General features: G+C 35.0%; 1 protein-coding gene and 1 long non-coding RNA gene across 6 annotated transcripts in view; one reads left to right on the top strand and one right to left on the bottom strand.

Moving 5' to 3' along the window:
* LOC109539256 (transcription factor Sox-5) overlaps nucleotides 1-19,992 on the bottom strand; it is a 100,787-nt gene that overhangs the window by 4,677 nt on the left and 76,118 nt on the right. The window lies entirely within an intron of this gene.
* Nucleotides 1-19,992, top strand: part of LOC125502452 — a 111,601-nt gene that overhangs the window by 17,483 nt on the left and 74,126 nt on the right. The window lies entirely within an intron of this gene.

The following is a 19,992-nucleotide window of genomic DNA, read 5'->3' as shown; positions in this document are numbered from 1 at the left end:
CAGGAAGTTGGATATTATTCACTAGAAACATTCCGTAACGGAATTATATAATTTTTTCTCTCAATTTCCATAACTTTGCATGAAATTCTTCTTGTTCAGGATTGGTTCGAATTGTGTAATATTAAGAAATGGTTTTAACTACTATTTTAATATTTACGTGACTCAATAATAGCCGAAAGAACAGTAAAACTAATAAGAAGAAAAATATATTTTTGTGTTATAAATGGACCAAAATCCCAAATTTTGTAATAAATCTATCTAAGATTAGAGAATGAGTGAAAACAGCCTGGGAACGTTTTAGGATTTTACATACTGTGTCTTTTATAGTTTAGTGTTAATTTGTCATGGAAACGCTTTCTGAATAAATTAGTCCAAAGTTATCTTCTAGAAACTAAGGATTCCGAGCTCGAGTTTGAAATGTTAAGCCTTTAATTTTGATTTGAAGATCCAAGTCAAAATTTCGAAACTAAAACTGGACTTAATTTGCCAATTCTCGATAGTAATCGGAATATTGAAAAACAATTTAAAAATGTATTTTTCTCTAACCCATTAGATTTTTTTCTTTCGATTTTGATTAGTCATTGAATGCGCTCCTGACGGTTCGAACACATTGTTAATTGCAATAAGGAAAATCACCTTAACACGCGCAATTATGAAAAAACGGCACCTCGAAATTAATTCACATTATTTATTTGAACAAAGTAATTATTGTCATTAACTGGTCGGCAATAACAACGCAAAGTTCAACGCGAAAAACAATAATCATTATTTAATATGCATTAATATAATAGAATATTTATTATATATAATTAAGCTCAATTTATCGACTACGTGTGCATCGTTAGAAAGTTGCGTTTCAAATTATTTCTAATTATTTTTTGAATAGTTTTACTCTCTTTTGCTCAACATCACAAGTACGTTTCATAACCGTAGTAAGTGTTTAATGGGTTAAAGTAAAGGCCTGTAACGTTAAAATCAATGGTCCAATTAAATACATGTGTGTACAGCAATTCGTGAGACTTTAATGTGCACTTTTGAGATATTTCAATGTATGAACATTTACCTACATTTGCTGATACTTGATGAATAAATGTGTTGAAGAATTCAATGTTTGGAAGAAATTCAGTGTTACTCTAAGTTCAAAGTTACTTAGCTTTTGTCTGATTAGAACGGGAGTACTTTTTCTTCTAGATGTCCTTTGAATTTCGTTGTTCTCAGAATTTATGCAGTTTGATTGCAATAATCATCTAAACCTCCTTGATTGTGGTTTGCTTACCCAAAGATTTTGAAAACCTTTGGGTAATCTTTCGTGCTGGAAGACAGTTGAGGATGCAAGTAAAAGCTAGAGATCCCAATCGGCTAAACAATCTGATTAATTAAGCGAAAGATGAAGACTTTAGAAGGTGGACCGAATTTGATATTGTCCTCAGCCTACATAGGGATGTTGAAATATCGAAATTCATTAAACTGTTTCTGTCACAACATCCGGCGGATGAGGCAAAGTTCTCCGTTCAAATGTTACCCAATTTTTTCAGTAGCATAAATTTGGTTCTATTTTCAATTTCGAAACAATTAGCGGCGGTCAATACTGGTGGCAAATGCCATCTGTAGCACCGTAAAACGGTTTAAGGTGCCATAAAAATAATGGTTACGCGTTGACAGACGTAAATTTAGGCATGCTTTTGTGCATTTCGGAAATGCAATCCATGGCTCATTTGTGTATTTAAGTGTGGGGCTTGGCTAAATGTGGATTTTAGTGTGCTTTTAAATGCCAGCCGATTATTTGCCATGACACTCCGAAGCTGCTTTATGATTTAATACCACTCGAGTTTTCCAAATAAAACTGTTTTGATCCAAATGTCTCTTTATAGCATTTTAAACATTCAGCTAAACACCATTAAAGTCTTGTCGGGGGTTTTTTTGATAAATTTCTAACTTCTCTTATAGACCAACTCTGTATATTAATTAATTAACTAGCTAAGAAACTCTCATCATCATCCTCTCTTGATCCGAATCAAATCTTCTAGTTGCTCTTAAAATTAATCTGAATTTAACTGATAATTTTCCATGAAACTGACAATCATTCTGCCGCTTATTATCTCTGGCCAGATGCGCAAGGGACGAGATTAAATATAGTCTGGCTAAAGAAGCTGGAAGTGCATTGAAGGTGCAGTGAATGGAAGATAAAATTGGACCAGTGCCGACATATATTTAGGAGCCGTGGGCGCGTTGGCAACCTGCAAATATTTTTGGAAAATCCAAAAGGACGAAGAAGTATTTAACAGATGAACAATTCTTTAAGCGACTTTGCTTGACGAACAACACCGTCCTGCAACTTAACCGCTCCTATTTATAAAATTGTTAAAATGGTTAGTTTTGTTTCAGTAACTGGAAGCATTTCAAAGTAGAAAACAGTAACAGTTGACTAAGGCGTTAGATGAAGATCTTTCTGGATTTGAAAGCCGATTCTTCCAAGCCCTTGCAAATTGATCTTCAATTTTACTTTGCTGTTGACTTTTTCTCAAGCCCGCTTTGATCTATCGCCACTCCATGGAATGCTGGCTTTATTCTTCATGCACTTTTTTCAAATCATTAAAACACTGTACTGTTGCACCTCACTTAACACTGGCAGTCTGGACCGATTTTATGTGATTCACTTGTATATACAAGAGTATTCGGTTTTGTTTTCGAAAATTCGGATATTTACCGTTCAAAACACTTCCAGCTCTTTGTAGTTTGTTTATTGGTTGTGTTGGAGGCGAAATAGACGGCAGCGTTTGCCTTATTTAGTGAATAAGAAAGTCGTTTTTCCACACAATTGGTGCTTGGATCTTTTGCAGTTCTCCTAATTGATAGAAGATTTTTTTGTGATTTTTGACTCTGTTTACGCCTTTGTCGATCTTAATTTTATTTTGTTAATTGTGTCAATTGCGAAAAAGCCAAGCGCCTGTAGGAATAAGAACTTTCTTTAATCGATTGAGTCAATTGCAAAACATTGAAGCGCCCATTTTTACTGGTTTGGAACAAACTACTTTCTTTCGTCAATCGAATTATTGTTTTTGGCGTGGAAAAACTGACCATTTTCGGTAAATTAAGTCAAGCGAGAATTCTTACTAGTTTAGAAAACACGATTTCTTTGTCAATTGCAAAGGATCCAACCGCGAGTTGAAACTAGTGCAGAGAAAACAAACTTTTTCTTTTGAGTCGATTGCAGAAGATCTAAGCGCGAATTGTTATTAATGCGAAACACCCACTTTCTTTTCACCATGAGTCAATTGCAAAATATTCAGGCGTAAGTCGCTACCAGTTTGGAAAAAAGGCTTTCGTTTGTCGAATGATTCAACTGTAAAAGAACCAACCGCGAATTGTTACTCTTGTCCAAAAAACTACTTTCTTCAAATCGTAACTAGTGTGAAAAAACGGTATTTTTCTAGTCAATTGAGTAAATTGCAGAAGATCCCAATGTGAATTGTTTCTATTGAGGAAAAAGCGACTTTCTTTCATCAATGGAGTCTCATTGTAAAATATTCAGGAGCGAATTGTTACCAGCGTAAAAAAAACATTTTTTGTCAATTGAGTAAAAGAACCAACCGCGAATTCTTACTAGTGTAAAAAAACTACTTTATTTTGTCAACGAGAATTAGTTGCAAAAGATCTAAGCTCTAATTTTTATTAGTGTGTCAATAGCGACTTAAATTATCAGTTGAATCACTTTCACAGCAAAAAAAAGAGTTAAGCGTAAATTATTACTGGTTGGGAGTTGTTTAGTGCATTAAGGAAAAGGAAATAATGAAAAAGGCCATTTGTTGGCAAGTGGCAAGGTTGTTGATGCATCTAATTATCCATTTTGCGAGCTTTAAGGCGCTTAAAGTAAAATTGCAATACCGTTGGTCCGGCAACGCTTTAGCTGGATGAATATCACCTGTCAAGGCAGAGTTATACTGCATAAACGATTTACAATTGTGCCGCTCTCGTAAATCAGTCAAAAAATTCCCCATGTAATGGCCGGCAATTTAAGGAAATTAACCTATAAAACTCCTGCTTCTTTTACATTGCTTATAGTTTATTATCTTGCGTTCTGAACTGCTGATCGCAAAAATCCATTGTAGTAGACACAGAATAAAGGCAATTTCAGATGCAGAAAACTAATAACCCGCTAAATACTCAAATTAGTCCGCTGATTTGCCGGAAGGCAAATCGCCCCCGCAATCAAAATATTTCCGAGCCCTTAACAAAACAAAAACTAAACTGACAAAAGCTTCTTGTAAACATCGATACAATCTTCATTGTGCACACGCCCCAATTTTATTGTCAACCCCGTTCCGAGCCCGTGCAAGGGTGTAGAGATGTATTATGTTGTTTCAGGATCTAACCAAGGGTAGCTACTTAACATCAAAGAGATGAATAGGGCAAATAGAGCACATTTGTAAATATTTGATTATACGGGACATGGACTTATGCACATATTTAAAAATGCCGCTTTGTGGTTGGTTTCTGTTATTATAGCATTTGTAATTAAAAATTTCTTATAAGAACAGCGTTGGAAACTGATGAATATTTAAACAACGTCTTTTGTGACTTATCCAGTGCAGATGGAAAGAATAAAGGAGGTTACGTAAAAAAGCAAAGCTCCTTTTCAACGTCTCTCCCCCGAAAAAAAGCCGCATGTTTGACATGGGACGTTAACACTTTTGATGGGCCTTCAGAAATTTAGAAAGTGTGTTCTGTCTTCGCCTTTTCCGTCGCTGGTGTTTGTGTGATTTTTATTTGTAAGTGGCTTTTTGTTGAGTGCTCGCACTGATCTGGCACAAAATCGGATAATGCCCTGTTTTCAGAACGGTGCGGTTTGGATGCAAAGTAAACATCTAGTTCAGGATCGGGTTTTCAATCAATTGCAATTTTCTTTGGAAATTAGTGAAAAGGTCTTCACATTTGCAATATAATCCAATCGTCTACCTAGATAGGAAGTGGTGATTTGTAAGATGGAAAACATACGTGGCGTGCCGTCTGCAGCCGACGAAAAACACATCTGAAAGCCAGATGTGCTCATTTGACGAAACAATACTGGGCGCATTACATTGTTTCGCAAAGTCGGTTTTAATGACGATTCTGTCATTACCACTCTGGCAATTAACAGTATCGGGCAATTTGAAATTCTGCTACTCCACTCCATAAATAATTTACTGGGCCACATGTAAAATTGGAACGTAAATGTTTTTGTAATAAACGTTCTCGTGTAAAATGCATTTTGTACGACGGTTTTGTTATTTCTTCATCGATCCATGAACTCCTAAAAATTAACGGTAACGGGCCCTCAACGTTGTTTTCAATTGAACAGGCCAATAAACAGAACAAGCTATAAAGGAAAATAAATTTCCAATTATATTGTTTTCAATAGTATTGATTATCTTATCCCGCGCTCGCCTCCTTTGAGTGCACACGGAAAGGTAAACAAAAGACGGTTAATTTAAGTTGAGACTTAATAAAGTATTTTTGGTTATTTCTTCATTGTCTAATAAATTTCCAAGCCAAAGATTTATTCTGATCTGGTTTTATAGTTGACGTTTTTATTATTTCCGCTCCTGTTTCCATTCATGTGCCGGTATTATTGTAATAACATCTTTATTTATATTATTTCAATTTTATTGGCCTGTTTTCAGATATTATTTTTAATATTTTGCATTTGATCTGGTTGCTATCGGAGTCTGCTTTCAGTAGAAATTTTGACTCCTCTGACTATTTCAACTGTTTCTAGCTGTTGTTGTTGCTCATATCTATCAACCTTGCTTTTCTATTTTCGATTCACTTTTCGACTAAGTGTGATTTCTAGCCGTAAGTCTAAAGTACAACTGTTGCTTTAGTGCACTTTTCAACGTACTTAGGTTGTTTAACTAAAATAAACATTTTAGAATATCTATCAACGTATTAATAGACTGCAAAGTTTGTCTGGAAACGTTTACCAGCTATTTCTTTTACGCCTGTGTCTTTCCTATTCATACGAATAAACACAATCCAATTGAGCTTGAAACTGTGGCCATTTAGAAACATATATCTACAATACAAGCTCATCAAATACCTACTATTTATTTAAAATTTTCATTTTCTGAACCCTTTACCCAAAAGCTTTCTTCGCCTGTTTCTTTAAGAGGTTCAAGTTGCTGAAACATAGGAAAATTGTCCACAATCGTGAATTGTTCTGACGATTCTGATTTTTAACCGACGGTATTTGCCCTGCCCTGGAGTGAAACACCCTGTATATGCATATGAAGAAATTATTCGCACACAATGCGGAATGCACGAGCGCATTGAGAACCGACGATTTTTCTTTATTATGAACTCAAAGACTTTAAGTAGGCGTAAGAAAGAAGAGCTCTTCATTCTTCAGTCGAAAGCTGTCCATTGATGTTCATGTGATTTTTGGCGGAAGTAGTAAATCATTCAAAATTTGTAGACAATTTTTACGCAAGGAAGCTAGGGATCGAACGAGCTGAATAATAGGCAAAGTGGATCTTTTTAAGTCAAACTAACCGAAAATGTTGACCAATTTTGACCGATTTTGTCCTTTAACCGCCAATAACGATATCTGCCCTATTCTGTCTTATATACACCCTGTATTGATTCAGATCTTCAAAAAGATATGTTTTTGAAATCTCGCGGGCACGATAGAATGTGTTTTAATGAATTTTTGAATGTCTTGGTACAAAAACTCAGAACTTTTAATTTTGCTTCTAGAATCAACTCATTTTTTTGGTTGATGCACATGTTTATGCTAGTTGTGTAATCTTGCAACATTTATAGTTTTTGCGCAAAAAATATTTCTGCTTCTTTGCTATTGAACAATTTCAGACAGATGCGGAAGAGCTTTCGTCCAAATTTCATTCCTCAAAAATCAGACCGAAAAAAGCGAGCTTTGAGCAAAATCTCATTAAAATTCAATTGATCGCTCTCCCGATATTACAAAAAACTTAGTTTAAATTTTGTTAATGCTAAAACTTAATTAGTGTCTAAAATTGCTAATTGGCAGGAAAACAGAAATAATTAATTTGAACAAAAACTATGAATGTTATAAAATTTTATAGAACACAAAATGTCGAAAAAGGATTGTTTATCAACGCCACAAAAACTCAGTTGATTCCAGCTACCTTCCAAATAAAATGTTCTGGTAGTTTTTGTACGAAGACCCTCCATAATTCACCACTTGTCCAAAGCGGGTGCTTTAAAAAAAAAATAATATTTTTGTACGTGTTTGTTGTTTGCCTCAATGGCAGAAGAACCAGACCAATTATTTTTCTTAATAAAAGTTAAATCAGATCGTATTCTTTTGAGCCAAAGAATGTCGCAGTACACTTTTCGTCATGCGCTTCATCAAACCTGTATGTGTATACCTACAAAAAAACAATAAATTGAGCCGCAAAATCACGGGTGTAAAATGTCGGAGACTGCAACAGAGAAAATTTAAAAAACAGTTGCAGTTTGCATTGAACAATAGGAAGAAAGACATATAACCAAATGAAGCTAGATTTGTTCCAAATAGCAAGGACTTTCTCCACGACGCACGTTGACCATTTATGGCATCCGATTTTTTTCGAAAATCGCTCACGAATAGAACAATTACAAACGTTGCAAATCCATCAGCCATATCATTAGCGTGTTTTGGTCTTTGTTCTTTGTCAGCATTAAACCAGCGACCCAATCGACATTGATTAAATCCGGTTGTCGTTTTAAGTTAAATGGAAAAGCCCGACGAACTCATAAAGCAGTTACCTTTGTTGAAATCGTGTGGCGTTTTGGCACTAAAGATTCAGCCCGAAACAGTCAGAGCTATTGAATTTCAGCACAGAGCAGAGAAGATCAAACGGAGAAGAACGAGCGGACCGATTTATGTAACACGCGAGCTCTGTTGTTTCTCGCGGACCATACGTCAGTCAAGAAATCTCGGTAAATCAGTCCGAAGAAGCAATAACGGCACATCTTCGTTTCCCAGTCAATAAATTCGAGCACGGTTTATTTGTTTGCTCCGGCTATTTGAGCTGCTCTAATGTGTTTCGATTGGTACGGTTGTAAATTATTGGCCACGTCTCATGTCTTCATATGAAGATACCTAAATAAGTTATAAATATTGAGCTGCTGCTTCTTGACTGACCGCTCTTCACTGCCAATAACTTCACTTCTTCAATTCATATGGAATTTTCTTCATTTTCAACTGCATTTAGATGGCGCGTCCAAGCAGGCATTCTAAAAAAACTTCAGCTTATTGGTCACAGCTCTTCCTTGTAATAACTTCACTTTGTCTTCTCAACTCCATTTAGTTAGGGTTTCATCGCATTGCAAAGCAACTTCAGCTTATTGATCCGAGCATCAGACGAGAAATATGGCGTCAAAACTACCTACAGCTTATAGTATTATTGTATATTGGTGTGACAAATCCCCAAGGGCCTTCATGGCAAGCTTATTCTCCTTGTCAGATCTAATTTCAGTTTTTCCATTACGACTTTACTTTTGGATTTATGTCGGGATGTTTGACAAAGAATATGTCCTATCAGGGCGAGTTGGAGTCGATGTTTTTGTACACATCAGATCATATTTTTGCACATTTTCTTCAATCTAATGGAGAAGCAATATTCCAATTTTTTTATCATCGGACTATTACATAATGAGCTCCAGTTGGCTTTAAAAAATATAAATTTTAAGTTGTTAATGACCGAGCGCGGATCAGATGGAAATATTTACAGATTGCAATAATTGTATGAGAATGATGGTTTTCAGGCAACTACTTGCGAAAAAAAACGCATTTTGACCGAAAACTCTCTCTTAACACAGTGTTCATTAAAAATAACGAATTGTGATCATGAGGGCTAAAATATAAGCTATTGGCTGAGACAAATCTGCGCGTTTTTCCGCAAACTGTTGATCGAAAACTCCACCTTCTTAGACATCAAACTATATCATGATTTCTCAATGTGAGTCTCACTTTACACCTCTGAAGGTTCCACAATGTTAGAAACACTGACTGCTTTGGATTGAATTTTTGTGTATTTTCTTTGGAATTGTTACTTATTTTGTTTGTGTAACTGTAACGGAGTTAATAAACCTCAAATTATCCCAGAACGGATGGATTGGATGGTTCCAACTCAATTATCTGACTGAAATAACTATGTTGCTATGAGTAACCGAATGAAAAGTAAATTAGTTGAACAAATAAACTCGTCAGAACGCTCTTTATACACATACATTCACTCTCTCTGGACTCGAAAAGCATCTTACAATTATCGTTTGTTTATGTTGGCTTTAAACAATCGTAATTCTTTTTAAGAAGCAATTGCAATTTAGGTTTTATTATTGAGTGTAAATATTTGGAAATTCCACTGTTTAGATTGGAGATTATAGACAATTTAGTTAACTGAAAGGTAATTCTTTGGAATATTAACAAAGTGGCCATAAATCAGTTGAAGTTGATTCGAAATCGTATATATGGAAATTTCGATGACGTGTCTATTTTGGAAATATACATACATATTTCCATGGCTTGCTAAACGATTTATTGCGGCATTAATGTGGCTTGAGCAATAGAAAAATGTAAATTTATCCAAAAATTAAACCCAATCAATTTTTTAAATCGTTTTATGGCATTTGATTTTCGTTTTGTCTGGTTTTGCAGATCTTTCAAAATGCCCCAAAAACCATACAACTTTGATAATGTTCAGACTGATGCCCAATAATTTCAGTTCCAGATTTCCTCAAACAACCCTCTTTTGCCGTTACTGATTCGATGTTTTCTTGTCGTTAATTTTCATTTGCTCATCATGATCCCCCGCTTCCAACAAAACAGTGGCCTATCTGATGAATCGTTCGTCGTCTTTAACAAAAATAATCAGATATTCCGATACATACAAAGCGACCGAAATAATGCGAATTAAAATCACAGGGGTATTAAGTTAAAACCTCTTTGAACCGTTTTCGGTTCAGCGGATTGATGTTGGAAGGGCGTCCTCGAGGGCGTTAAAACAACTGACAAGGGCGCCGCCCTTCAACAGTCTATTGTTTGGGCACACTCAATTAGGAAGGACATAAGTTTTATGACAATGATGGTTGATGCGCGAACATTATAAGCCGATTATGGGGGGATTTGCGGTCGTTTACTACCTGGGAGGAAAGTTGGGAATTTTCATTGGGTGGTGCGCTCAATCGAATTCAAATTGCGTTGGGTCTGAAACATAGCAGTGACCAAAGCATGACCAAAACCAAGATTTACATGGCCATCGTGTCTCGGTCTTGGACTTGCTAACCAAACGCCACAACAATGCTCCCAATTCCACACTATTTTTGATCAATTTAGACAGTTTTTGGACATTAACGAACTTTAACTGACGACATTTTCCTTATGTAGTGTATATTGAAAGGAATCCATTGAGCTCAAAAGCACGCAAGTGAAATTTTAAATGTCCTAAGAGGTAGGTTATTTTTTAAAAAATGTTTCTTTTAATGCTTCGAGTTTCATATCATTTTTATCTCAAAGAAGCGAGGAATCCAAAGAACTGATCGAAAATCACACTGTAAGCATCAGTTCTTCTCGGTTTTTGGACACTCACGATCTTTAACTGGCGATATTTTCCTTATTGTAGACCCAAACACTTTAAATATACATATTGAAAAGTTTCTTACGCCAAAACGAATCCATTGAGCTGAAAAAACACGAAAGCGAAATTTTGATTTTGCCAAGGGTGGGTGTCGATTTTTTCATGTTTTTTTTTTGTTTCTAAATTCTTCGAATTGCTTATTATTTTTATCTCCAGGAAGCGAGGAATCCAACGAAATAATAATCGATGTTTTCGATCATTTTAGGCAGTTTTTGGACATTCACGATCCTTAACAGACGATATTTTCCGTACTGGAAACTCAAACACTTTAAATATGCATATTGGAGAGTTTCTTACGTCGAATGCAATCCATTAAGCTTAAAAAAACGGCAAGTGAAATTTTGAATTTTTACCAACATTTTCCTAAGGTTAGGGGTCGATTTCTCAATAATTTTTTTTTGTCTAAATACTTGGAATTTTCCATTATTTTTATCTCGGGGAAACGAGGAATCCAACGAACTCATGGAAAAAACACACTGGAAGCTTAAGATCCGAAATAATCGAATATTTCGATCATTTTAGGCAGTTTTTGGACATTCACGATCTTTAAGATACGATATTTTCCTATTGTAGACCCAACCACTTTAAATATGCATACTGGAGAGTTTCTTACGTCGAGTGCAATCCACTGAGCTTAAAAAACCAGTGAAATTTTGAATTTTTACCAAAATTTTCCTAAGAGTGGGGTTCGATTTTTTTATCATCTTTTTTGTTTCTAAATGCTTCGAATAGCTCATTATTTTTATCTCGAGGAAGCGAGGAATCCAACGAACTCATGGAAAAACACACTTCAGAAGCTTCAGATCCGAAATAATCGACGTTTTCGATAATTTTAGGCAGCTTTTGGACATTCACGATCTTTAACAGACGATATATTCCGCATTGTAGACCCACACTTCATATACAGGGTGGTTTTTTTAGTGCGATAGAGTCCATTATTTCCGATGGTGTTGAAATTTCGAAAAATAGTTTCATATAAAAGTTGTTGACGCACAAAGTGTTCACATTTTAAATGATACAGTGTCTCAGAAAAGCGAGGCAATATGAAAGTGTATTTTTTTAAATAGAACTACCCATTTTTTTATTAGCTCATGGAATGCAGCTTGAAACGTTGCATATGAACCGTAAATTGTTTTTTTCTTACTTGCGACGTTGGCAGATTATCGCCATTTTAGTAAAATTTTGCTGAAAAACATGGTATCTAAAAATTCATTGTAGAAGCAAAAAAAGCATTTAAAGATACAAAAAAATACGTCTTTCCACTCACCACAGATCCGTTAAGAATTGTATTGAACCAAAATATCAACACATTGTACAGGGTGCTAACAATGTGGACTTCAATCTAAAGCTTTTTAACACAATATAACTTTCGTTAGTATCTGTATATTAATGCGTCATTAGATAGACAATTTACAAAATTACAAATTTGCATTTACACTTTAAGCTGTGAAATCAACCGTTTTCAAAATATAATTTATTTTATTCAAAAATTTCAAAAAGTTTCTACATTTTGTAAGGTGGCTATGGAACTCAATAAATAAGGGCCTCGCTTTTCTGAGACACACTGTATCATATCAGATATTTTTAAAATGTGCGCACTTTGAGCGTCAACAACTTTTATATGAAACTATTTTTCGAAACTTCGACACCATCGGAAATAATGGACGCACTAAAAAATCACCCTGTAGCCATCTTGGAGAGTTTCTTACGTCGAATGCAATCGATTGAGCTCCAAAAACACGCAAGTGAAATTTTAAATTTTTGCCAAATTTTTCCTAAGGGTGGGTGTCGATTTTATCATAATTTGTTTTTTTCTAAATGCTTCGAATCTCCCATTATTTTTATCTCGTGTAAGCGAGGAATCCAAAGAACTGATCGAAAATCACACTGTAAGCATCAGTTCTGCGCGGTTTTTGGACACTCACGATCTTCGGAATCGGAACTGGCGATATTTTCCTTATTGGAGACCCAAACACTTTAAATATGCTTATTGAAAAGTTTCTTACGCCAAAAGGAATCCATTGAGCTGAAAAAACACGCAAGCAAAATTTTGAATTTTTTTTGATTTTGCAAAGGGTGGGTGTCGATTTTTTCATGTTTTTTTTTGTTTCTAAATTCTTCGAATTGCTTATTATTTTTATCTCCAGGAAGCGAGGAATCCAACGAAATAATAATCGACGTTTTCGATCATTTTAGGCAGTTTTTGGACATTCACGATCCTTAACAGACGATATTTTCCGTACTGGAAACTCAAACACTTTAAATATGCATATTGGAGAGTTTCTTACGTCGAATGCAATCCATTGAGCTTAAAAAAACGCAAGAGAAATTTTGAATTTTTACCAACATTTTCCTAAGGTGAGGGGTCGATTTCTCAATAATTTTTATTTTGTCTAAATACTTGGAATTTTTCATTATTTTAATCTCGGGGAAACGAGGAATCCAACGAACTCATGGAAAAAACACACTGGAAGCTTAAGATCCGAAATAATCGAAATTTTCGATCATTTTAGGCAGTTTTTGGCCATTCACGATCTTTAAGATACGATATTTTCCATATTGTAAACCCACACCTTAAATATGCATATTGGAGAGTTTCTTACGTCGAATGCAAACCTTTGAGCTCAAAAAACCCACAAGTGAAAATTTGAATTTTAACAGAAATTTTCCTAAATGTGGGGTATGGTCAAAGAGTCTAAACTGCTAGCGAATGCACGTACTTTATCTTTAATGTCTCAACTACTATTGTTTTACATTCACCTACCCAAGCCCCGGGTCAATCCTCCTAAATATATTGCTTAGTTGCACTGTTTATACAGACATGCAATTAACCTACTTAATTACCAATCATAATACATTATACAGGGTGCTACTATACTACACCTTTCCCCCGTTGTTTTCAAAGAATTTACTTTCTCAAAGGAAATTCTTTACTTAATCGTAATACGTAGTGTTTCTTAATTGTCTACCCTAATAAATGTTAATCCTTAACAATCTAATGTACATACCGTAATATAATTTAAAAAAATTGTATTATACAATACGTACAATGCTAATGTACATTCCTTTATCTTAGTAAGTATATTACCAAATATATATTTTAGTATATACCATCATAGAAATCTGAGAGCAAATTTCCAAAAAGCAGGCTAACTGCGATTGATAATAAAACCATATTCAAATGTTCCTTCTATATAATTTCCGTGGCACCAAGTAGCATTTGTTCCCCCTGTGGAGTGAGCGAAAACCATCGAATTTTCAAGTTGTTTTCCGAGTCCTCCAACCTCTAACACGTAATTAGTCCAAAGCAAATCAAAGTACTTTCAGGACAGTCGGAAAACCGCAAAACCGTAATTGCGGTTGATTAGGAGGCACTCAAACGTTGTCCATTATTACTGCAGCGTAACGATCGGCGTTTGTTTTATTAACGTGGGGTTGTCGATGTTTTTCTGACACGTGTCACGGTCTCCAAGCTGATTCCGATTTACCAATTATGATGTTCAATTGCTTTGCGGGGAAACGCGAACAAACTCTCTTCTCGCCTCCCCGGAGAATGGCAAATCGTTCTGAGACAAAGATTGGTTATTCTTTGCGAGGAAATGCGATTATAATTCAAAATTACCAGGGCTTTGATCCGATTTCCTTTAATCTTGATGGGTGTGACGCGTAATTTATGGCTGAGAATTAATCAAATGGGATTTTTTTGAAACCATAAATACAATTCTGCAAAGACCACCTTTCTCCAATGATTTTCAGGTCGGTTCTTCAGTGCAATTTTCATTCAACAGAAATATTTTCAATTTATATTTCAATAATTTCTGTACATTCTTGTTGTTAAAAATCGATAATCCCTTAACCGATTGTACAAGGCAGGGGTAATTAATCCAGTGGGTTTTGTTGTAATCAATAAAGCAAACACAGTGGTTGGTGGCGGATCGAGGCGTGAAGACATTGAATAGAGCGCGCGAACGTATTGTGTTCGTCGCCCCCTGAATATGAAATATGATTTATGAGCCATGAGCCAACCACAGTTCAGGGTAATTAACTTCCCGTTTAAGGGTGCTCGGATTATCCATTATTAACCCTTGCACGAATCTCATTATGGTTTCTTGTACAAAGCGGTGCCGAGCGGATAAACAAAAAGCTTGGTGTTAATGATAAGCACATAATTCAAATTGTTTTTACCGCTTTAACGTGCTAATACGGTGTTTTTCGCTGAATTTTAATGATGTGTTGATCCTGTTATGTAACCACATTACTTTATAGAGTAAATAATTTTACTAAACTTTTGGACTTTTTACTATCAGATAAACGATGCCCCCTTAATGTTTAAAAACTCCTGGCAGCTCAAACTTTGATAGTCCAAAAATCCTCAAAAACTCCCAATTGAAGTTCCAATCTACCCTATCCACTTACCGTCTAATGATCTGGTTAATGCTCACAATCGATGCTCTTACCTGAAATGAAAAAATCCATAATCAATGAAGGGAAAAATGCAGTCAACCAGTTAGGAATGGAAATCAAAGAAACATCAACAGCTTTAATTGCTCGGTTGATTTAATAAGGCCATTAAAATAAAGTCGGCGGTGTTTATTGTTGTTAAAACAAAGCAACAACAAAGAAAAGTACTTTTCTTTAACTCAGAGTATCCGGGTAATCAAAATATTTATGTAAATTTATTTACGTTAACAGACAACTTTAGTAAATTACGCTATTATGTAGCATGGACTATACGTTTTAACTTTATCGATTCATGTGGAGACCACCCAATTTTAATGGGAAAGTAATGAGGTGCCTTTTTGGTTCTCTGTTTCGTTAATTCGGCAATTTGTTTCTCAAAAACTCTGTTTACGATCACTCCTGCATTTGGTTTTATCAATTTTGGTCAGGAATTCTTTGAATCTGCTTCGCATATTGTCATTTCCATATTTTATTTCTTCTACCATTGAGTCTTAATTTTTCACATATTTAATTGAATTTTATTTAGAATTTTCTAATTGTCAACATCCGTTTGATTGATGAATTATATACACTAGACCGGGCCTTAATTTTTTTCGGGGACTTTTTCCCCAGTTTTAAATCTCTTCTGTAGGCTCTAAAAATTCTGCGCGCTAAAGAAATTAGACGTTTAAAATAGATTTATCCCGTGCCTCAAAGCACCTCAAGTTTTCCATTGATTTTATATGGGCAAAAGTGTTAATTTGTTGATCCTTCTAAAACCCGTCTAAATTTCGAATTTTTATTATTGAGGCTACTTTTACCATCAGTTTTGTCCAAGAATAGTCAAAAAATAGTTACAAGCAAAAATCCTCCGAAAACTCGAAAACTTCGAGTTTTCGGGCCATAAATTGGCCTGAAACGACCATAATCATTCAATTTTCTTTTAAATTACATATTTTGTCATGTGCCTTGAGTTATTGAATTCAGTGGAGCGCTTATTTTTGCCTGCGCATTAAGGATTTTTAACAAACAATTTGAACGTGTTCTCATATTCAACTGTATTTTTCCCATTTGGGAGACATTTCTTGCTCCGTCCAGGGCTTACTCAAATTCACAATATATTTGGAACAATCTGACTGGTTTTTTTTATGTCCTCACTCGATTTTTCTTTCTGTTGATCTTGCCTTTGGTTCAATTTTTTTACTTCAATAGTTTTTAAATTAAGGATGGATTAGTGTCCACTTTTGTCATTTCGTGCGACATCTCAAAACTTCATTGTCTTCTTTGCTTTAATTTTTTAAAGTCTAATTAATTGCAAAGCATACACCTCCATTATCAGAAAGATTCTTCAGTTGGTCAATTCGTGTCGTTCGATTTTCGTTTAATCTTCGATTTCGTCTTGGAAATGCAGCAGTGTTTAGTAATTATCCTACTCGTAAGCGTGTGTTACGTAAGTTTGGTTTATTTTATATTCACGGTTTTTTTACGAATGATTTGAAAATTTTTGGGACCATATTGCATTGGCGTTTTAAAAATCGCAAGCAGGATTCTTCATTATCAAGGCTTGATTTGTATTGAACTGTATTTTTTCCCATTTAGAAGACATGCTTGCTTAAAATCACCACATATTTGATGTAATTTTAATGCAAATTAAACTCAATGGTTTTTTTCTATGTTATACTTTGAATTAATAATTTTTAAATTATAGATTCGTCTTTTTTTGCACATATTTTGTGGTACCTCGGGAGTTTATTAACAGTTCCGTTCGCTTCTCAATAGATTTCCCTTAGCTTTTGCGGGAAACGAAATGATTTTGATTCGATCAAAAATACATTTTATTCATTTTCATTCAATCTTGTTATCTATTGACAACAGACGACGGTATTTTGAAAAAAAATTCGCGAACGTAAATAAACAGTTCGTTTCGTTGGACGTTGCAAGAAAATTATCTGCTTTTTCATCAAAGTTTTTTGACGGTTTTTGCTTATAACTTTTTTTAATCCCCAAGTAGACACAAAATAACCACATCACTGGATTCAGCAGCTCAAAACACATGAAAAAATATATAATTTCGAGCAAAATTGTATGGTTATGGTCGTTACAGGCCAATTTATTTTTCGTCTAGTTTTTCGAGGATTTTTGCTTCTAACTATTTTTGACGGCACTGAGAAAAACTGATGATACCGTTGGATTCAGCAGCGCAAATGCGGAAGAAAAAATTGATTCAAAAATGAAAATGCGAAATCATTTGCATAGCGTTCTTCGGAATGAAAGTTTTAATAAATTTCCAGCGAAAATGTGACCGGTCAAAAAAAAATTGTATCTTGGAATTGTTCAAGATAAAGACGATTAACGGTACATGAGGGTGAAACACCGTATATTTTTTTCTGATGATTAACTATGGCCAAGAAAACATGTCACTATTTAAACACCCTGTACAATATATTTTATTTTGTTTCCTTCTCTTGTAACTTTTTTCCAAGAATAGAGATGTGATTCTGAACTGTTAACTGAAGCAATATTTCAGTGCAAATCATGATAATATCTGGTGTTTTGCTTTTTTTTATCTCCAAAACGTTAGCAATTTTTTTGGCTTTATGGCCATTTTGAATATAAAGCAAACCACGAGTCACCACCAACCGTTCCTCAATAAAACACTGGTCATTAATTCCACGAATTTAACCGGTTAATATTCCTGAAATTAATTTGCATTGTTGTTTTGCCACAGTTAATCATATTCTTGGAAACTTCTTGTGTGAAAGCCTTTTATTAATGTTACGTATTTAACTGTTGATTTCCTAATTTCCAACTTCCTGGCTCAGTTTTATGTCATTTGATTACTTTTATTCGTTTTTGCTGTTTTTTGTCTGTGGGAAGTTTAGCTGTTTATTTTCAAACTACAACCCCTACTGGTTTCCTTCTGAAAGTTGAAGTTCCGTCTGATTTTGTATGCGATAAATACGGGAAAAATTAAAAAATACACAAGTGAATTTATGTGTGAGAGGAAATCACGTTGCAATTGCTTCTCACACAGTTAAATGCGTTATGATTCGAAAAGCTGGGGCATTATCCACTTTCAAACTATCCAAGCAATAAATAAAGAAAGCGAAATCGTTTTATTTTAATGCAAATAGATGACAGGGGAATGACAAGAAATGACCATGTACGTCGACATAACGTAAAACCGCATGGAATAATAATATAGAAATAGAAAACGCACGCGATATACAAGTCGCACTTGTCCGATCATTTAAATACAGAATGTTTAAATTAAATAATATCGCCGGACATTGACTGGCCTGTGAAGCAAGAATGGAAAAACCAGTTCCAACTTGGCCGCACTAACTGCATTATTTTACGACAATTTACTGGGAAATTATAAAATGAACATTCGAACTGAAACTTAGTTGTTTTTATGATGTTGGACACACCTCGATGAAAGTAGTGTAGGGTATTGAGGAAATTGTATTAACGGGTGCTTCACTAGATAACATGCTAATTTCTTCATAACTACCTCGGGTTTATAGTTGGGAGTTTCTTCTCTAAGTGGCTTCTTCTATTAAGGCTTTGCTAGAGTTTTTGAATTAAAGAAACATAAAACGAGCCAGGAAATAAAGTGGATTCAAACGCGACTTTCGACTGGAACTACACCCTAAACTTAAACAATCCGGGAAAAGTCATTAATTTCGAATATTTTCATTCTATTTTAGCTGTAGGAATTCCGCGATCTGTGCCAATCAGTGACGTGCTCCTCTTGTTTACCTGCAACCCGACAATGATTTGTATTAATAACAATTGAAAAATGCGAATTTTAATGGCTTTTGCTAGTCGCGTTGGACAATTGTCAATGGCAAAGACACATAAATATTTAATGGTCCCAAAAGATGACGAATGTCGGAAAAATGTGTTCAACATGGAAAATTGACGTTGTTGTTTGTAAAAATAAGCGGCCCGATTCCAATTAAGTGCCTCTCCACCATTAATCACCGCCTATGAATGCTTTTGTATGTGGAAAAATAAGCAAAAGCCACCTCAAGACTAGGAAAACCATTTAACACGTTGTGCAAGATGAACATTTTAGAGCCTTCACCGTCTATGGTCGATTGATGGATGGCGGTTCACATTTGCTGCGTAAAGTGACTATTAAGGAATAGAAACAAATCACTAGCGTAAATGAAACAATGATTCCAGCCCTTTTGAAGGAGAACGTGCAAAAACTGCGAGAAGGCAAAAAAAGGGAAAGTAATGACTTCTCTATTGCAGAACAAGATGAATCGAATTTCATGCCTAGTAGAACGTATTATGGATGCAAGTGCGCATTATTATTATTTCGTAAGAGCAGTCGCCTGTTTATTTCAAACAATGGCGCCCTTTCATTTAGCCGGCCACTTGACTGCTCGGTTTTATTATAAATCCGAACCGCATTGAGCGCAGACCACCGACACAAATTTTAATTGGAAAAAATATCGCATCTTAATAATTGCTTCCGTGCAAGGCCTCAAATAAATCAAGTGTCTTTCATTTGTGGCATAAGTACATTATTAGAGAACGAGCCCAGATAAGAATAATATGGCTGAGTTTTAATTTAAGTTTCCTAATGGCGTGGCTTGTTTGAAGGAAATGCGAACCTCATAAAGGAAACTCTTCAATCGCTGCTGGAAGTTGCCTTTTTGTCATCGTGTACTTATGAAGATGAAGTCAGCAAATTTTACTCGGCAGAAAAGTGCAACTGTTTGTTTAAACAATTGGGGTGTTTAAAAATTACATTTTTTTACCAAGCTAAGAGCATGACGAAGATTACTTATGGTTTAAGTACATTCAAACGATTGAGGTTTAATTTAAATTTTCTCATGGCTGGCGAGGACTGTGATGGAGATCTCAACCAGAGAACTTTTCATGAAATTGTCAATTTTTA

This window comes from Dendroctonus ponderosae, unplaced genomic scaffold, assembly GCF_020466585.1.
Source record: "Dendroctonus ponderosae isolate FM_Combo_2020 unplaced genomic scaffold, Dpon_F_20191213v2 Dpon_F_20191213_1, whole genome shotgun sequence".
Taxonomy (NCBI): Eukaryota; Metazoa; Arthropoda; class Insecta; order Coleoptera; family Curculionidae; genus Dendroctonus; species Dendroctonus ponderosae.
This window is presented reverse-complemented; position numbering and strand designations above follow the sequence as displayed.